The sequence below is a fragment of the Ranitomeya imitator genome, chromosome 2, assembly GCF_032444005.1.
Source record: "Ranitomeya imitator isolate aRanImi1 chromosome 2, aRanImi1.pri, whole genome shotgun sequence".
Taxonomy (NCBI): Eukaryota; Metazoa; Chordata; class Amphibia; order Anura; family Dendrobatidae; genus Ranitomeya; species Ranitomeya imitator.
The window spans coordinates 791,335,187-791,350,014 of record NC_091283.1 but is presented as its reverse complement, the minus strand read 5'-3'; the positions used below and the strand labels follow the sequence as shown (position 1 = coordinate 791,350,014).

Sequence of the window (14,828 nt, the reverse complement as noted above, 5' to 3'; positions counted from 1 at the left end):
TACTCTTATTGGCTCCTGAGTTCCTCATGGAACAGCTAATATTGGAATAGAAAGTTTCATTAGCTTTATGTTTCTGCAAAGTCCAGCAGTGTCATGCCAAGTGTGAAGTTTTCCACCATGACAAGGATGCAGTTTGCTGCCCTAGCCCTGTATCTAAATACCATGGGCAAAGCAGCGCTAATATCATCTTCCTTTACAGGAATTCAGGCACATAATGTCCTTAATCTTGGCACAATCCTCTATAAATTGTGCAATATCCAGCAATCACATTGTCTTTTTGTGAATAAGTATAACATAACATTACTTTTTTGTGTTCTAATTACGATCTATGAACTGAGCTCAATTATTCTGCACATGATCACACACAGTGTCCTGAGAACATAATACCAATAGATCTGAATGGGCGTTGTTTATTTGCGCTCCTAAACACAAGATTATATATTAATACAGTAGGCTAGGGAGCTTGGACTTGTCAGCAATACTTCCATTAAAGCCTTATTCAGACGCCTGTGTTGCACAGTTTATGAGTTTTATCCTTTTTTTTTAATCACGGATACAACACGTACCCTTTAAAATCTAAAGTGCAATTCACATGTCCATATTTTTTTACTGACCAGTCGCCTATGTAAAACTCATGGAGACATGTCTGTTTTTCTCCGGAACCACGGATGAAAAGTGTCATTACAGGTTTATGGGTCCGTGAAAACCGCGTATGTCATCTATATGCTGTCCGTATTTAATATTGCAAAGGATAGGAGAAGTTTTGTAATTTATTTATTTATCCATCTGTGAAAAACTCTGATGACGCTGACGGTAAAAACGAATACACGGATGACATACTGTTTCATATCACTGGTGACAGCAGTACCATTTTTACCTTCTTTGATTGTTTCTACGTCTGGTCCAACGTACTGAACCGCTACAAGTGAGTTGGCATTTACCCTAATCTACATACCATTTTTTAAGTCTGTCACTTTTGGTTCCTAGACTTTTACTTTATATTATTTATTCCATTTTTTACACAGCAAAAGAGTAATATACAGTCCTTGCAGATACTTAACTCATGCTTTTATGGTAATTCTTTTAAAATTGTTTGTGCTTTTTTTTTTAACATTTTGACAAAGCAAAATATATTAGATGAAACGATAGATTACATAGAGAACACAACCACACAGGGATGCCTTATTTTCTTGATTTTGTCCAGAACGAGTAAGTGGCCATCAGTATGCATGTGTATATAATGTATCCAGATCCCATCACTACACTGAAAATACCAGAAGTACATCTAAATACCACATCTAGCACCTTCTAATTGGTAGAAACACCATGGTATCGACCAAAGTGCCCATAAAGCTCCAAGAACCATTGCGGTTGAGGAAGAAAAGATGATATTGGAAACGATCATGTAAGTAAAGGATCAAGTAGCACTGCTGCTCCAAGCTGTCAGGAGACAACATTTCGCCAAGCAATGACACGATTTGCACATTACCATTTGACAATAAGAGGAACCAAAATAAAATGCTGGTGGCGCAATTTTTAAATTTAGCAGGCCCAGCTTGTGTGGTGTGCACTCTTCTACTGGGTGAGTTTGGGCTAGGCTTTGTAGAAGAGATGGCTGCTGCGCCATGAGGAACAGAGGTTGCACCAAAGGTCAAATGTGTCAGCCTGATGTAACAGGCCCGCTCCTGTCCAGGTAGCTGGCTAAAGTGCAGCCTCGAGCTAATGACCAGCAGCAGAGGTGTACCAAGAGTTTGCAGTCTCCCCACCAGAAAAACTGTGGATAAATTGACGCTGGAGTGATGGTCATGATCAGGCTGCAGTGGAAGTAGGATCGGATTTTCCATAAGGCCACTTAGACCATGGCCTACGGAGGAACAGTCAGAGGGTGTATGTACAGAAGAAATAGCACCCAAAATTTACTAATTTTTCAGTATTATATTGAAAAGGCCATATAAAATGGCGCTTTTTAAATTTACATAAATAATTCACATAAACAAAATAAGTGGAGCAGTACATGTACATTGTCCTTCTTTACAGTTCGCGCTGTTGGTCACAGACAAAAAGCATTTGCTATCTCTCTCTCGCTCACTCAGTGCAAACCATGTGTTCAATCAGATTTAACAAGATCTGTCGACTTCAGTGAAACAATTAAAACTTTTTCATGGACAAAAGCGCGAAGGAAGAAATTCTAGTTGGTATTTAAGACAACTTGAAGAAATTTGATGGAACGTTTTTTGTAGGTGTGTAATGTTCTGCAATTTCATAAGTAGTGTATCCAACACGGCTAACTATAACTCAGAAACCTGCTGAACCAGTTGTGTACTGTTAAAGCTACTTACCCTTCTATAAAGAGATCGATAATGCATAAATTATATAGCAAAAGTTGTTGTGTAGTGCAAAGTCAAGTCACATTGTCTGGGACTTCTGTTCCATCTCATACCCTGCTTCTCTTTCCAAAACTTTACAACTTGAGTTGACTATTAGTGCAAATATTCATTCATGATTAGCATATATAATTTACTTAAACACATGCTAGAGACCAATAATTAAGGTGGCAAATATATAAAGACTTACTCACTGACGGATTTCCGAATATACCTACATATGAAAGTCTTTTGAAAAGTATTCCCTGATGAATGTATATGTGAAACGCGCGTCGGGGTACTGGGCAGTGTGAATCACATGTTCCACTTGTTATGGCAATCAGTGGGTATTATAATGGTATTCTTTATTTGGTGTGTCTATGGCAAATGTGCTACTTATGTGTTTGACCACTTTTGGGGTAGCTTCTTATTACAAAATTCATCTGTTTATATTATAATCATGGATCTTTATAAAAAAAATAGTTCTATCATGTTTATTAAGATTAATTATAATCATAGATTGTTACATTTTTGTATCAAGTCTGTTTAAATTGTCCCTCCTTAATGTACCCTTACTGCTTTATTGATATAGGCTATACTTTCATAACTTATACTACAGTCTGCAATAGTGGGATTTACCATTGATGACATTCCCTTTTGGGTTTTTATGAGTACGGTATGTTTTAAAAAAAATTATTAGTAATTGTGTGTTATTCGCTTCTTTGTGCTTAATACATTATATATATATATATCATATATATGGTTGTTTACTATTATTTTTTGCTTCAAGAGTAATTTATAGTCTTCTTTTTTTTGTAAAGGAACAATACATACTTCTTTTTAAATAGTTTTTTCATCATGTTGCATTTCAGACGTGATACTATGAATTTATAACAACTTCTCTATCAGATCTTGCAGTAGGATTATTAAAACCTGGTAGTAAATGTTTAATTTCTTTGTAGCGATGAAACAAGTGAAAGTACCAATAGTTTCTCTGTGAAAACTCTACGGCTGTGAAGTGCCCTTAGTTGTGGGCAAGATGCAAATTAGGCTGGACGTGCACTGGGGGTGTGTCATTGATCTTGCACAGCTTCTTCTGAGTTTATTGACACGCCCCAAAGCACTTCCAGCTTGATTTGCATATGGCTTGTTTGCTAAATTTCTCATGACTTGTACATCAGATCTCTAAAAAGAATGTGTCATTTTTGTTAGGGTACAAGTACCAATACTGCTATATCACTTCAATATGTAAAAATTTTCTGACTGGTTACACATTCAGTATTTGGTCAGTATTTTACATCAGTATTTGTAAGCCAAAACCAGGAAAGGGTGATAAATGCAAAAGTGGTGTATATTTTTCTATTATACTTTCCCTCTGATTGTTCCACTCCTGGTTTTGGCTTACAAATACTGATGTAAAATACTGACTGAATATTGAACTTGTGAACGTGGCCTAAAAGAGGTAAGTCTCTGTCTGACACATAAGATGGGGAAAGCTACATCTCGCTGAACATTTAACCTGGGAAAAGATAATGTTAGGCTCTCCGAGTCTTTTTTTTAAGTTGCAGAGTTTCTGCACTGTTTCTACCCCCTTTAAGTAAAATACTATAGGTAACTTGCATTTTTTCTATAATAGTGTAAAAAAAGACTCACCAGAAACCCATTGTGGGAACATAGCCTTACACAGCAAGCAATTAAATGAAAAAGCCGATTCCACCGGTTCAGGGGGCTGCTCTCTGTTCTCGGTGACCCACTTCTATGACATCCACATGCCTCAACACAAAAATATTTCACACGTATTTGTTTCATAATGCTTGTAAAAGCTGGAAATCATTTCGAAATGACAGTACATGACCGGTTCGTAATAACACGTGACAATTATTTGAGGACAGGACTAGCAAGATTCTTCGGCAGGAATTTAGTGCACATGCCAAAGACTCAGATTATATTCCGCAGAAAAATACATACATAGCCATTCTGCAGGAAGCAATCATTAAAAATACTTGTATGAAAATAATTTACATTTACGTATAACTATAGATAGTCAAAGTTTTATAGATGGTCTGAATATATTCACCTTCGATGCCCCTTGTCAATATTTTAATGTGCTGTAATGATTAATTAATTGATTAATTTACCAAAAAAAGCAACAAAATATAGAGATATGTCTGTTTTTATCTGAGTCACAGAAAAAATCCCTCAAACAAGTTTTTTTCTCTGATTCATCACTGCTGTCTTTCCACTTTTCTTGAGAAATCTCCTCCTCTTTAATAGTTTTTGTATTTGCACCTTGTTCTCTATACATTCTGCACTACTGTCTCCCTTTTTCTTATTTTTCCTTGTCAACTTTGATTATCCAGATATTTTAGTCAGCTTTCTTTTACTCAATTTTGCATATTTGTTGTTTTTGTTTTTTTTTTTTTTTGGGGGGGGGGGGGGGGGGGTTGGGATTGTGCCTCTCACTCCTGTCCTTGCCTGGTGTAAGGTTCCTAGAAGGGTTTTCAATTTTGCATTTTTTTTTATGAATTTTTAAAGATTTGTGACTTTTGGTGCTAAGAAGTCATAAACACTGGAAAAAGAATTTAAGGAGCATTTATGGATATGTCACAAAATTCATGAACTCCATACACCATTTTGACGAACAAGATATGTCAGTAAATATCACAAGACCTAAAAAAAAAAATTATTGCAATAAATCGCAAAAGATGAATAGGGCCCTGAGTGTCCGTGAATATCATGGACATCACAGGGAGGCCATCCACGTGCAATCTGCGTGCTGTCAATTTTTTATTTTGCAATTTTTTTTTCCATTTGAGAAAATTACTGATGCCACAGAGGAAACACTGAGAGTAAAATTTGACACCCTGATGGAACGATGATAAAAATTTGATCCAATGCGCTAATTAAAATCTGATCCAAAACACTGATGAAAATCGGTCTGAATGGCCTTAAACGCTTATAGCACTTTTTATTCAAGTCATTGGGGATGGGAGATATTTATAACTGCACAGTTTTAGGTGAGCCTTATGGCAGGTGTATAATTGGAGGAGGCTCTCGCTCCCTGACTGCATTATTGTATGTATTGTTTTGTATTGTAGAGCCAAAGGTCCATTTACATGGGCAGATATTCGGCAAATGAATCTTCATGAGTTCACTTTCCCGATCATTGGCTCTTGTAAACATGTGGCCAACCAACCGACGAGTGCTCTTTCATCGGCTGATTGATCTTTATGCCGGCATGAACAATCCATTGTTGTCAGCAGCACATTAACCCATGTAAACAGGGGATGTTCTGCCAACAAAATGAATTCTGTAATCTCTGAAGAACTCATTCAATTTTCATATTTGTTATTTCCTCCATTTCTTTCAAAGACATATTTTTTAACATTTCTGTAGACATAGCCACGTGAGGACTTGTTTTTTTTTTCAGAACAAAGTGTAGATTTTAATGACATTCCTCATTTTACAATTTAATGTACTGAAAAATTGGAAACAAAATTCCAAGTTGGATGAAATAAAGGAAAAAAAAAACACAAGTCTGACATGTTTTTTTTTTACGTTCATTTTGCTATAAAAATAGTCAGGCAGCATGATTCTCCAGAAGCATACAATTACGTCAATACCAAACATACTTTTTCCTTATTAAATTAGTGGCTGACTTAAATTTTCACAATTTTCCAACATCCATACTTTTTAATTTTATCAATGGAGCGACGTGTACCTAACTTCAGTTATTAATTGCTACCATTTTAGGGTACATACAACATGTAATGTGCTGTTACTGAAAAACAACAGTTCTAGCAGCTTGATTTTATTATTTCTTTTTTTAAATCATTAACCGTATTGTTCAAATAATTTCATTTTATGACAGAAGGGGCTTTTATGGACATGATACTACCTAATTAGATTTTTTTTAATTGTAAAAAGAAGAGTCATTGAAACTTTAAGATTTTTTTATTTAATATTTTTGTAAACATTTTTTCAACTTACGTTTTATTTTTTAGTCCCGCCTAGGAAATTTGAAACTACAAACATTTTATTGCTTGTGCTATATACTTCAATACTGTACTCTCCAGATCTTGTTAGGTCTTAACACTAATTTTTCACTTGGCCCAAATGTTCTGGAAAGAACAAGAAATTTCAAGGGGTGTTGGGATACCACCTATTTTGCTCTCAGTTTTCAGTCTGAGACCATATGGAAGGTGAGTTTTATAAGCTCCTTTCACTAGGTGTTGGTGCAGTGTGGTGGCCATTATTGATGTGGTGCTGGGCCTGTGGGCTGGTCTGACCCAGAGCCCTGGGTGCTTTACCTTACAGCATGGGTGTTATAGGCCATCTTGGTCCCTTCCAACCTCCCTTCCATCCCGCTGGTCATCACACTTTTAAAGTTAGGGACCCACTAATAGGTTTGCCCTGATGTGGCAATGGTTTCCATACATCATTTTTGCTTAGCCGCAATATACCAATGTACACTATGAGTTTTGGATGTGCAGTCCTTGTCTTGTTTTCTCTACAGTTAATGCTAGTTTCTCAAGAAGCCAGGGTCAAAGAGTAAGATGAACACAACCTCATTTAAAGTTGGTTTGGAGACCATTACAGGGACTATTAAAGTCCAAACTGGTAGTGGATCTGAGGTAGCCCAGTTTGACCCTTTACGGTCACCCTGTATATTCCAATGTTTTCACACTTACGTCTATTCGACAAATGTTTATCTAATCAGAACCATGAGCTCTTGCCCTACATAGGACGTTATGAAGAGTTTTAACCCTTCAATGAGGATAAGGAGCTCTATACTCTAGTTCCAGACAACACCTTGAAAATTAAACATTGCGTTTGACGCAAAAGATTAAATGTGACTTAATAAAGTCAACTGCGCACAGGTTACCATACACAGGGGATATAGAAGAAGCAGCTCATTATACACTTCATTATCACATGAACATCGTCATCTACAAGTTCATGAGAGTCCTCTAAAATGTAATAATGAAACCTAAGAACTAAACCAAAAATAACAAAATCCTACATCATTCTGTTATTATACACCATCATGTTGAGATATCTACTATATAAAGCTGAATGTGTGTGTGTGTGTGTATATGTGTGTGTATGTATGTGTGTATGTCCGGGATTGGCATCTGCACCGTCGCAGCTACAGCCACAACATTTTGCACAGTCACACGTCTGGACCCCGAGAGCGTCATAGGCTATATTGTGAGGCTAAATTTTAACCCCGCGCGTTCCAATTCACCAAACAATTTTGCCCCTATCTACATAATGGGGAAAAAAGTGAAAGGAAAAGTGTTGGAAGCGTCGCAGCTACAGCAACAAAATTTTGCACAGTCACACGTCTGGACCCTGAGAGCGTCATAGGCTACGTTGTGAGGTGAAATTTTAACCCTGCGCTTTCCAATTCACCAAACAATTTTGCCCCTATCTACATAATGGGGAAAAAAGTGAAAGGAAAAGTGTTGGAGGCGTCGCAGCTACAGAAACAAAATTTTGCACAGTCACACGTCTGGTCCCTGAGAGCGTCATAGGCTATGTTGTGAGGTTAAATTTTAACTCCGCGCTTTCCAATTCACCAAACTATTTTTCCCCTATCTACATAATGGGGAAAAGTGAAAGGAAAAGTGTTGGAGGCAAATTGACAGCTGCCAGATGTGAACAAGGGGGACTTAAAGAGTGAGAGCGATGGCGCCAAAGAGTATATACCGTACAGTTGCTAAGGTGGGACCCCGACATGGGATACTCACCACACACGGGGATATGAACACACACACAAAATGCGCCACACACTACCACGTGCTTGAACACATATACCACCCTCAGCACACATTTCACCACACATACACCAACCTCGCCACATAAAAGTCGAAACACAAAAGTCGCCGCTCAAAACTCACCACGCGCAAAACTCGCCACATGCAAAAAATAGGCTCACGCAAAACTCGCCACAAGTGCAAAACTCACCTCATGGAAAACTCGCCACACGCAAAACTTGCACATGCGGAAAAATTGCCACATGCACAAAATTTGCAACACATGCAAAAGTTGCCTCACACAAAACTTGCACATACTCAAAAGGCACCAGACATAAAACTCACCATGCGCAAAACTCGCCATGCGCAAAACTTGCTGCACACAACTTGCTACACTAACCTGTCACATGCAACTCGACACACAAAAAGTTGCTACACGCATGTTGCCACACAAAACTCATCTCACAAAAGTCGCTACATGCATGTCGCCACATGCAACTCAACACACACAACTTGACAAACGAAACTCGCCCTAAAACACACACAAGTCTGGTATTAGCCTTCAAAAATAAAAATCTGATTAATAAGCAGACAAACTACAAGAGCAACAAATGTACCATATAGGAAATACGGCAGCTGTCAGTCACATGACCTGTCTATTATGTGTATGTGTGAGCTAATATATACTGCCAGGGGGAGGGCTTCCTGTTGGCTGGGGATTTATCAGGCTGCTAATTTATCTTACAAATACTGAGGTAAACTGAGCAAATAACGTGTTAACGAGGTCTAATACAGGAGATCACACAGGTATATACTATATACAGGGGAGATGACACACAGATATATACTATATACAGGAGAGATGACACACAGGTATATACTACATAAAGGAGGAGATGACATACAGGTACATACTATATACAGGAGGAGATGACATACAGGTATATACTATATACAGGAGGAGATGACACACAGGTATATACTATATACAGGAGCAGATTACCTACAGGTATATACTATATACAGGAGGAGATGACATACAGGTATATGCTATATATAGAAGATGACATACAGGTATATACTATATACAGGAGGAGATGACACACAGATATATACTATATACAGGGGAGATGACACACAGGTATATACTATATACAGGAGGAGATGACATACAGGTATATACTATATATAGAAGGAGATGACATACAGGTATATACTATATATAGGAGGAGATGACATACAGGTATATACTATATATAGGAGGAGATGACATACAGGTATATACTATATATAGGAGATGACATACAGGTATATACTATATACAGGGGAGATGACACACAGCAGGTATATACTATATACAGGGGAGATGACATACAGGTATATACTATATACAGGAGATGACATACAGGTGTATACTATATATAAGGGAGATGACAAACATGTATATACTGAGGTGAAAATGAGAGGTGTGAGGTGAAAATGAAAAGGTGTGAGTGCAAAATGAGAGGAGTGAGGGAAAATAGTGTAGTGATCGGAAAATGACAGATGTGAGGTCGAAATGACAAGTGTTAGGCGGGAATGAGAGGAGTGAGGGAGAAAATGAGAGGTGTGAGGGAGAAAATGAGAGATGTGAGGGGGAAAATTAAAGATGTGATTGGGAAAATGAGAGGCGTGATGGGAAAATAAGAGAAGTGACGTGCTATAACTAACCACAGATATTTACTATGCCCAGGCAACGCCGGGCTCTTCAGCTAGTCTATAATATAATGCTATAATGTCTGAAGCCTTTATAGACTGAGCAAGCGTGACACTCTTATGCAGTCTGGACCCCACAGTTATGCATCCAGCAGTAGCATAGCTACCGGGGGGGCAGAGGGGGCCATCGCCCCGGGCCCGGTGCTCAGAGGGGGCTAACCCAGAGCTACGCTACTGTAACTGTATTAGCGTGCACAGCGCTGATACAGTTACATTCTGTGGCAGAGCAGGGAGAATCGATCTCCCTGCTCTGCCTCCCGGCCGCTATGGGCCCCTGAGCAGGCGGGGGGTCGGTGCCAGCAGTTGGCCTCCCACCTGTCATCGCAGGGTCAGCTGTATCGGCATCTACCCGATGCAGCTGACCGCATTGATGAGTAAAGGAGCATTATGCTCCTTCTCCCATCATCCCCCTGTCAGCGTCTGACATCACTGATGCTGATACTGACAGGGGGAGTGATGACATCACTGCACGGTGCCTGCGGCCTGGTGGTGAGTGGGAGCAGGGAGCAGCTTAGGGACCAGGAAGAAGAGAGGTGAGAATTTATTGTTTTTCTTTATGGGGCTGCTTTATATTACAGGGTCTGACTGTGGGTGGGGGGCTGCTTTATACTGCAGAGTCTGCCTATGGGGGGGTTCTGCCTTATACTACAGAGTCTGCCTGTGGGGAGTGCTGCCTTATACTACAGCGTCTGCCTGTGGGGGGTGCTGCCTTATACTACAGTGTCTGCCTGTGGGGGTGCTGCCTTATAGTACAGAATCTGCCTGTGGGGGGTGCAGCCTTATACTACAGAGTCTGCCTGTGGGGGGTGCTGCCTTATAGTACAGAATCTGCCTGTGGGGGGTGCAGCCTTATACTACAGAGTCTGCCTGTGGGGGCTGCTGCCTTATAGTACAGAATCTGCCTGTGGGGGGGTGCTGCCTTATACTACAGTGTCTGCCTGTGGGGGGGTGCTGCCTTATACTACAGAGTCTGCCTATGGGGCTGCCTTATGCTATAGAGTCTGCCTATGGGTGTGTTGCATTATGCTACAGAGTTTGCCTATGGGGTGCTGTCATATACTAGAGAGTCTGCCTATGGGGTGCTGTCTTACACTACAAGGTCTGCCTATGGGGTGCTGTCTTATACTACAGAGTCTGCCTACAGGGTGCTGCCTTATATTACTGGGTCTGTCTATGGGATGCTGCCATATACTATAGAGTCTGCCTGTGGGGGCTGCCTTATACTACTGTTATGAACTGGTGGTTTAGGAGCAACATGGGACGAGCTCTGAAGGAAGTGGTACCTGTACTGACCGCAGTCCCTAAGCTCAACACAACACTAGAAGTAGCCGTGGGATGCTCCTGACACTCCCTAGGCACCTCGTCACAGCCTGAGAACTAACTACCCCTAAAGATAGAAACAGGAAAACTATCTTGCCTCAGAGAAAATCCCCAAAGGATAGATAGCCCCCCACAAGTAATGACTGTGAGTGGAGAGGGAAAAGACATACACAGAATGAAACCAGGATGTAGCACAGGAGGCCAGTCTAGCTAGATAGATAGGACAGGATGGAATACTGTGCGGTCAGTATAAAAACTACAAAAAATCCACACAGAGTTTACAAAAATCTCCACACCTGACTAAAGGTGTGGAGGGTAAATCTGCTTCCCAGAGCTTCCAGCTTCACTGAATTAATCCATACTGACAAGCTGGACAAAACATAGAAAGCACAGAACGGATAAGTCAACAACCTGTGGACAGAAAGGAGCAAGCAAGGACTTAACTTTGCTGAACTGGTCAGGATAACAGGGAAATCCAAGAGAGATGTGAATCCAACCAGGAACCATTGACAAGTGGCACTGGCTGAAGGGAAGAGCCAGGCATAAATAGCTGAGCAGAAAGACAATCAGTGGAAGCAGCAGCAGACTGCTAAATCCAAGGAGCAGCCATACCACTTAAAACCACCGGAGGGAGCCCAAGAGCAGAACTCACAAAAGTGCCACTTACAACCACCGGAGGGAGCCCAAGAGCGGAATTCACAACAACTGCAGAGTCTGCCTATGGGGTGCTGCCCTATACTACAGACTCTGCCTATGGGGTGCTGTCTTATACTACAGGGTCTACCTATGGGGTGCTGTCTTATACTACAGAGTCTGCCTATGGGGTGCTGCCTTATACTACAGGGTCTGCCTATGGGGTGCTTCCTTATACTATAGAGTCTGCCTGTAGGGGGCTGCTTTATACTACAGAGTCTGCCTATGGGGGTTGCCTTATGCTATAGAGTTGACAGAATGGGGGCACAGAATGGGTGCAACACATGACAGAATGGGGGTGCAGGATGGTAGCAGCACATGACAGAATGGGGGTGCAGGATGGTAGCAGCACATGACAGAATGGGGGCACAAGATGGGAGCAGCATGACAGGATGGTGACGCAGGATGAGAGCACCACATGACAGGATGGGAACGCAGGATGAGAGCACCACATGACAGGATGGGGTCGCAGAATTGGAGTAGCACATACCAGGATGGGGCAGCACATACCAGAATTGGGGCACAGGATGGGAGCACATGACAGGATGATGGCACAGGAAGAGAGAAGCACATGACAAGATGGAAGTGCACAAAACAGGATGAGGGTGTAGGATGGGGCTGCACATGACAGGAATTGGGCGTAGGATGGGGGCTGCACATGACAGGAAGGGGGCACAAGATGGTAGCAGCACATTGCAAGGTTAGGGCGCAGGATGAAAGCAGCACATACCAGGATGGAGACCACATACCAATATAAATGCTCACTACCCGGGCGTAGAACGGGTTCAATAGCTAGTTGTAATATAGAGCTAAATATGTAAAGTTATACACAAGCCTCTTCTATTATTAGCTGCATTATCATAACAATTAAAGTTCTTACATCGTTACATATCAGTCAAATATATTTTTTGCGCATGTATTCATAGGAGTTGGTTAGACACATATAAAACATTCATTCAAGGTGATGCACATGAATAAATCTCTTATTAGCATAGATATCCACATTACACAAGGTACCAGAGCCACGTGCTTCTCTTTTTAGGTCTGGTGTAACTTTATAATTATCATTATGGACAAAAGCAGAATGAAAACTGTTTTTATAGACTTTTTCCAATTGACAATATATTTTTTTTTATTTTATTTTACTTTATTCTATCTTTGGTGTTTGTCTTGTTCCCTAGATGAAAGACTGATCTGACTTCCTTCATAAATAATGGATTATAACACAAAACTTCTAAAGCTCCTTTGAACATTTGACTATTTTGTATAATGGTGTCTGGTTATCAGACCTATGACAACTCCTTGATCTTTAAAAACGAGCCCAAGAATTACACTTCTCCAATCATTTGATACAAAATATCAGATGAAAACGGATTAGTAACTACAATTATAAAAAGCTAAGCAAAGTTAAAAACGACGAGTTTCAAAATATAAGAAAAACTATAAAGCAGGACAAATACTGATATGATAAAAACAGACTATAAGTTATAAAATAAAGTCTTTAGATTGTCGCGGTCACTTATAAACGGTATTGTATTCACTGTTGTGATCCATAAAAGCTATGGCAAATACAGTATCTGGTCTTTTCTAAGCTATATTGTACTTTCTTTGAGCTACATACGATTTTTTGATACAGACCAGTCACTTACTTTTTTGTAGCCTTTGTCCTTTATCATTTCCTTGTGTACATGTTTCGCTGGATATCCCCTACATCCCAGCGATTGCCCCTAAATGATTTCTGTGTATCTTCTTCTGTGACTCTCTCAACAGTACAACTCTTCAGACAGACAGGAAGGTCTCGGGATACACGTCTGTGATCAGATTTCCACTGACTTCACACCTGTCTGACGGGTCTTTCTGGCTCTGATGTGTACTGAATGAATCCCCACCCCTGCTCAGTGTAGTAGGGCAGGCAATCTCCTGAGCACACAGGGTGCAGCTGCAATGTAGCAACATGTATGACGGACACACAAGCAATACATAGCACCTGCCAGCGACGTAGAGCGGGATGACTGACAAGAAGGACACCACATATCGCCATATTCCGCTCTGCTGTCCATACTGCTACATGTGACGTTATGGAATGTAACAAGGTTGGCTGAAAGCAATCTACGTATATAAAGCACTTGTAACATACCCAAAGGTTTAGGAAAGAGTTTACAAATACTGACGTTTAGAAATTTATGAATTCAGTTGAGTAAGGAGACATTCACCCATCCATTTCTGTTTTTACATTCGTGTCATCCTTTTTCCTCTCTTTTGCCACTGCTTTGAAATTTTTTTTTTTATCTCATCCATTTTTACAAATGAAGCAAGAAGGTAAGAGGCCTAAACTTTTATTTTCCATTAAAGGGAATCTGTCACACCAAAAATGGCCTATAAACTAAGGCCACGGGCATCAGGGGCTTATCTACAGCATTCTGTAATGCTGTAGATAAGCCCCCGATGTATCCTGAAAGATAAGAAAAAGAGGTTATATTATACTCACCCAGGGGAGGTCCCTCTGCAGTCCGGTCCGATGGGCGTCGTGGTCCGGGTCCGGTGCCTCCCATGTTCATACCATCACATCTTCTTCTTGTCTTCTTGTCACAGCTCCTGCGCAGGCAAAGTACTGAAGTGAGCAGGCGCTGGGCCTCTCTGACCTTTCCCGGTGCCTGCGCACTGCAGTACTTTGCTCTGCCCTCAACAGGCCAGACAAAGTACGCCTGCACAGGAGCCGCGGCAAGAAGACAAGAAGAGGACGTGATCGTATGAAGATGGGAGGCGCCGGATGCGGACCACGACGCCCATCGGACCGCCCCTGGGTGAGTATAATATAACCTGTTTTTCTTATCTTTCAGGATACATCGGGGGCTTATTCACAGCATTACAGAATGCTGTAGATAAGCCCCTGATGCCGGTGGCCTTAGTTTATAGTCCATTTTTTGCGGTGACAGAT

The 14,828-nt window shown here is 40.7% G+C and overlaps 2 protein-coding genes across 4 annotated transcripts in view; one reads left to right on the top strand and one right to left on the bottom strand.

Moving 5' to 3' along the window:
- The window catches only part of STYK1 (serine/threonine/tyrosine kinase 1), a 54,360-nt gene extending 40,647 nt beyond the window's left edge, over positions 1–13,713 (bottom strand). For both annotated transcript variants that reach the window (XM_069753648.1, XM_069753649.1), the window contains exon 1: positions 13,540–13,713. The gene's annotated coding sequence lies outside the window, so the exon portion shown is untranslated. The remainder of the gene's footprint in view (positions 1–13,539) is intronic.
- Positions 13,714–14,077: 364 nt separating this feature from the next.
- The window catches only part of SYCE3 (synaptonemal complex central element protein 3), a 72,471-nt gene continuing 71,720 nt past the window's right edge, over positions 14,078–14,828 (top strand). The window contains exon 1 of one of the 2 annotated variants that reach the window (XM_069755877.1): positions 14,078–14,209. The gene's annotated coding sequence lies outside the window, so the exon portion shown is untranslated. The remainder of the gene's footprint in view (positions 14,210–14,828) is intronic. The other variant, XM_069755879.1, reaches the window with a different exon arrangement.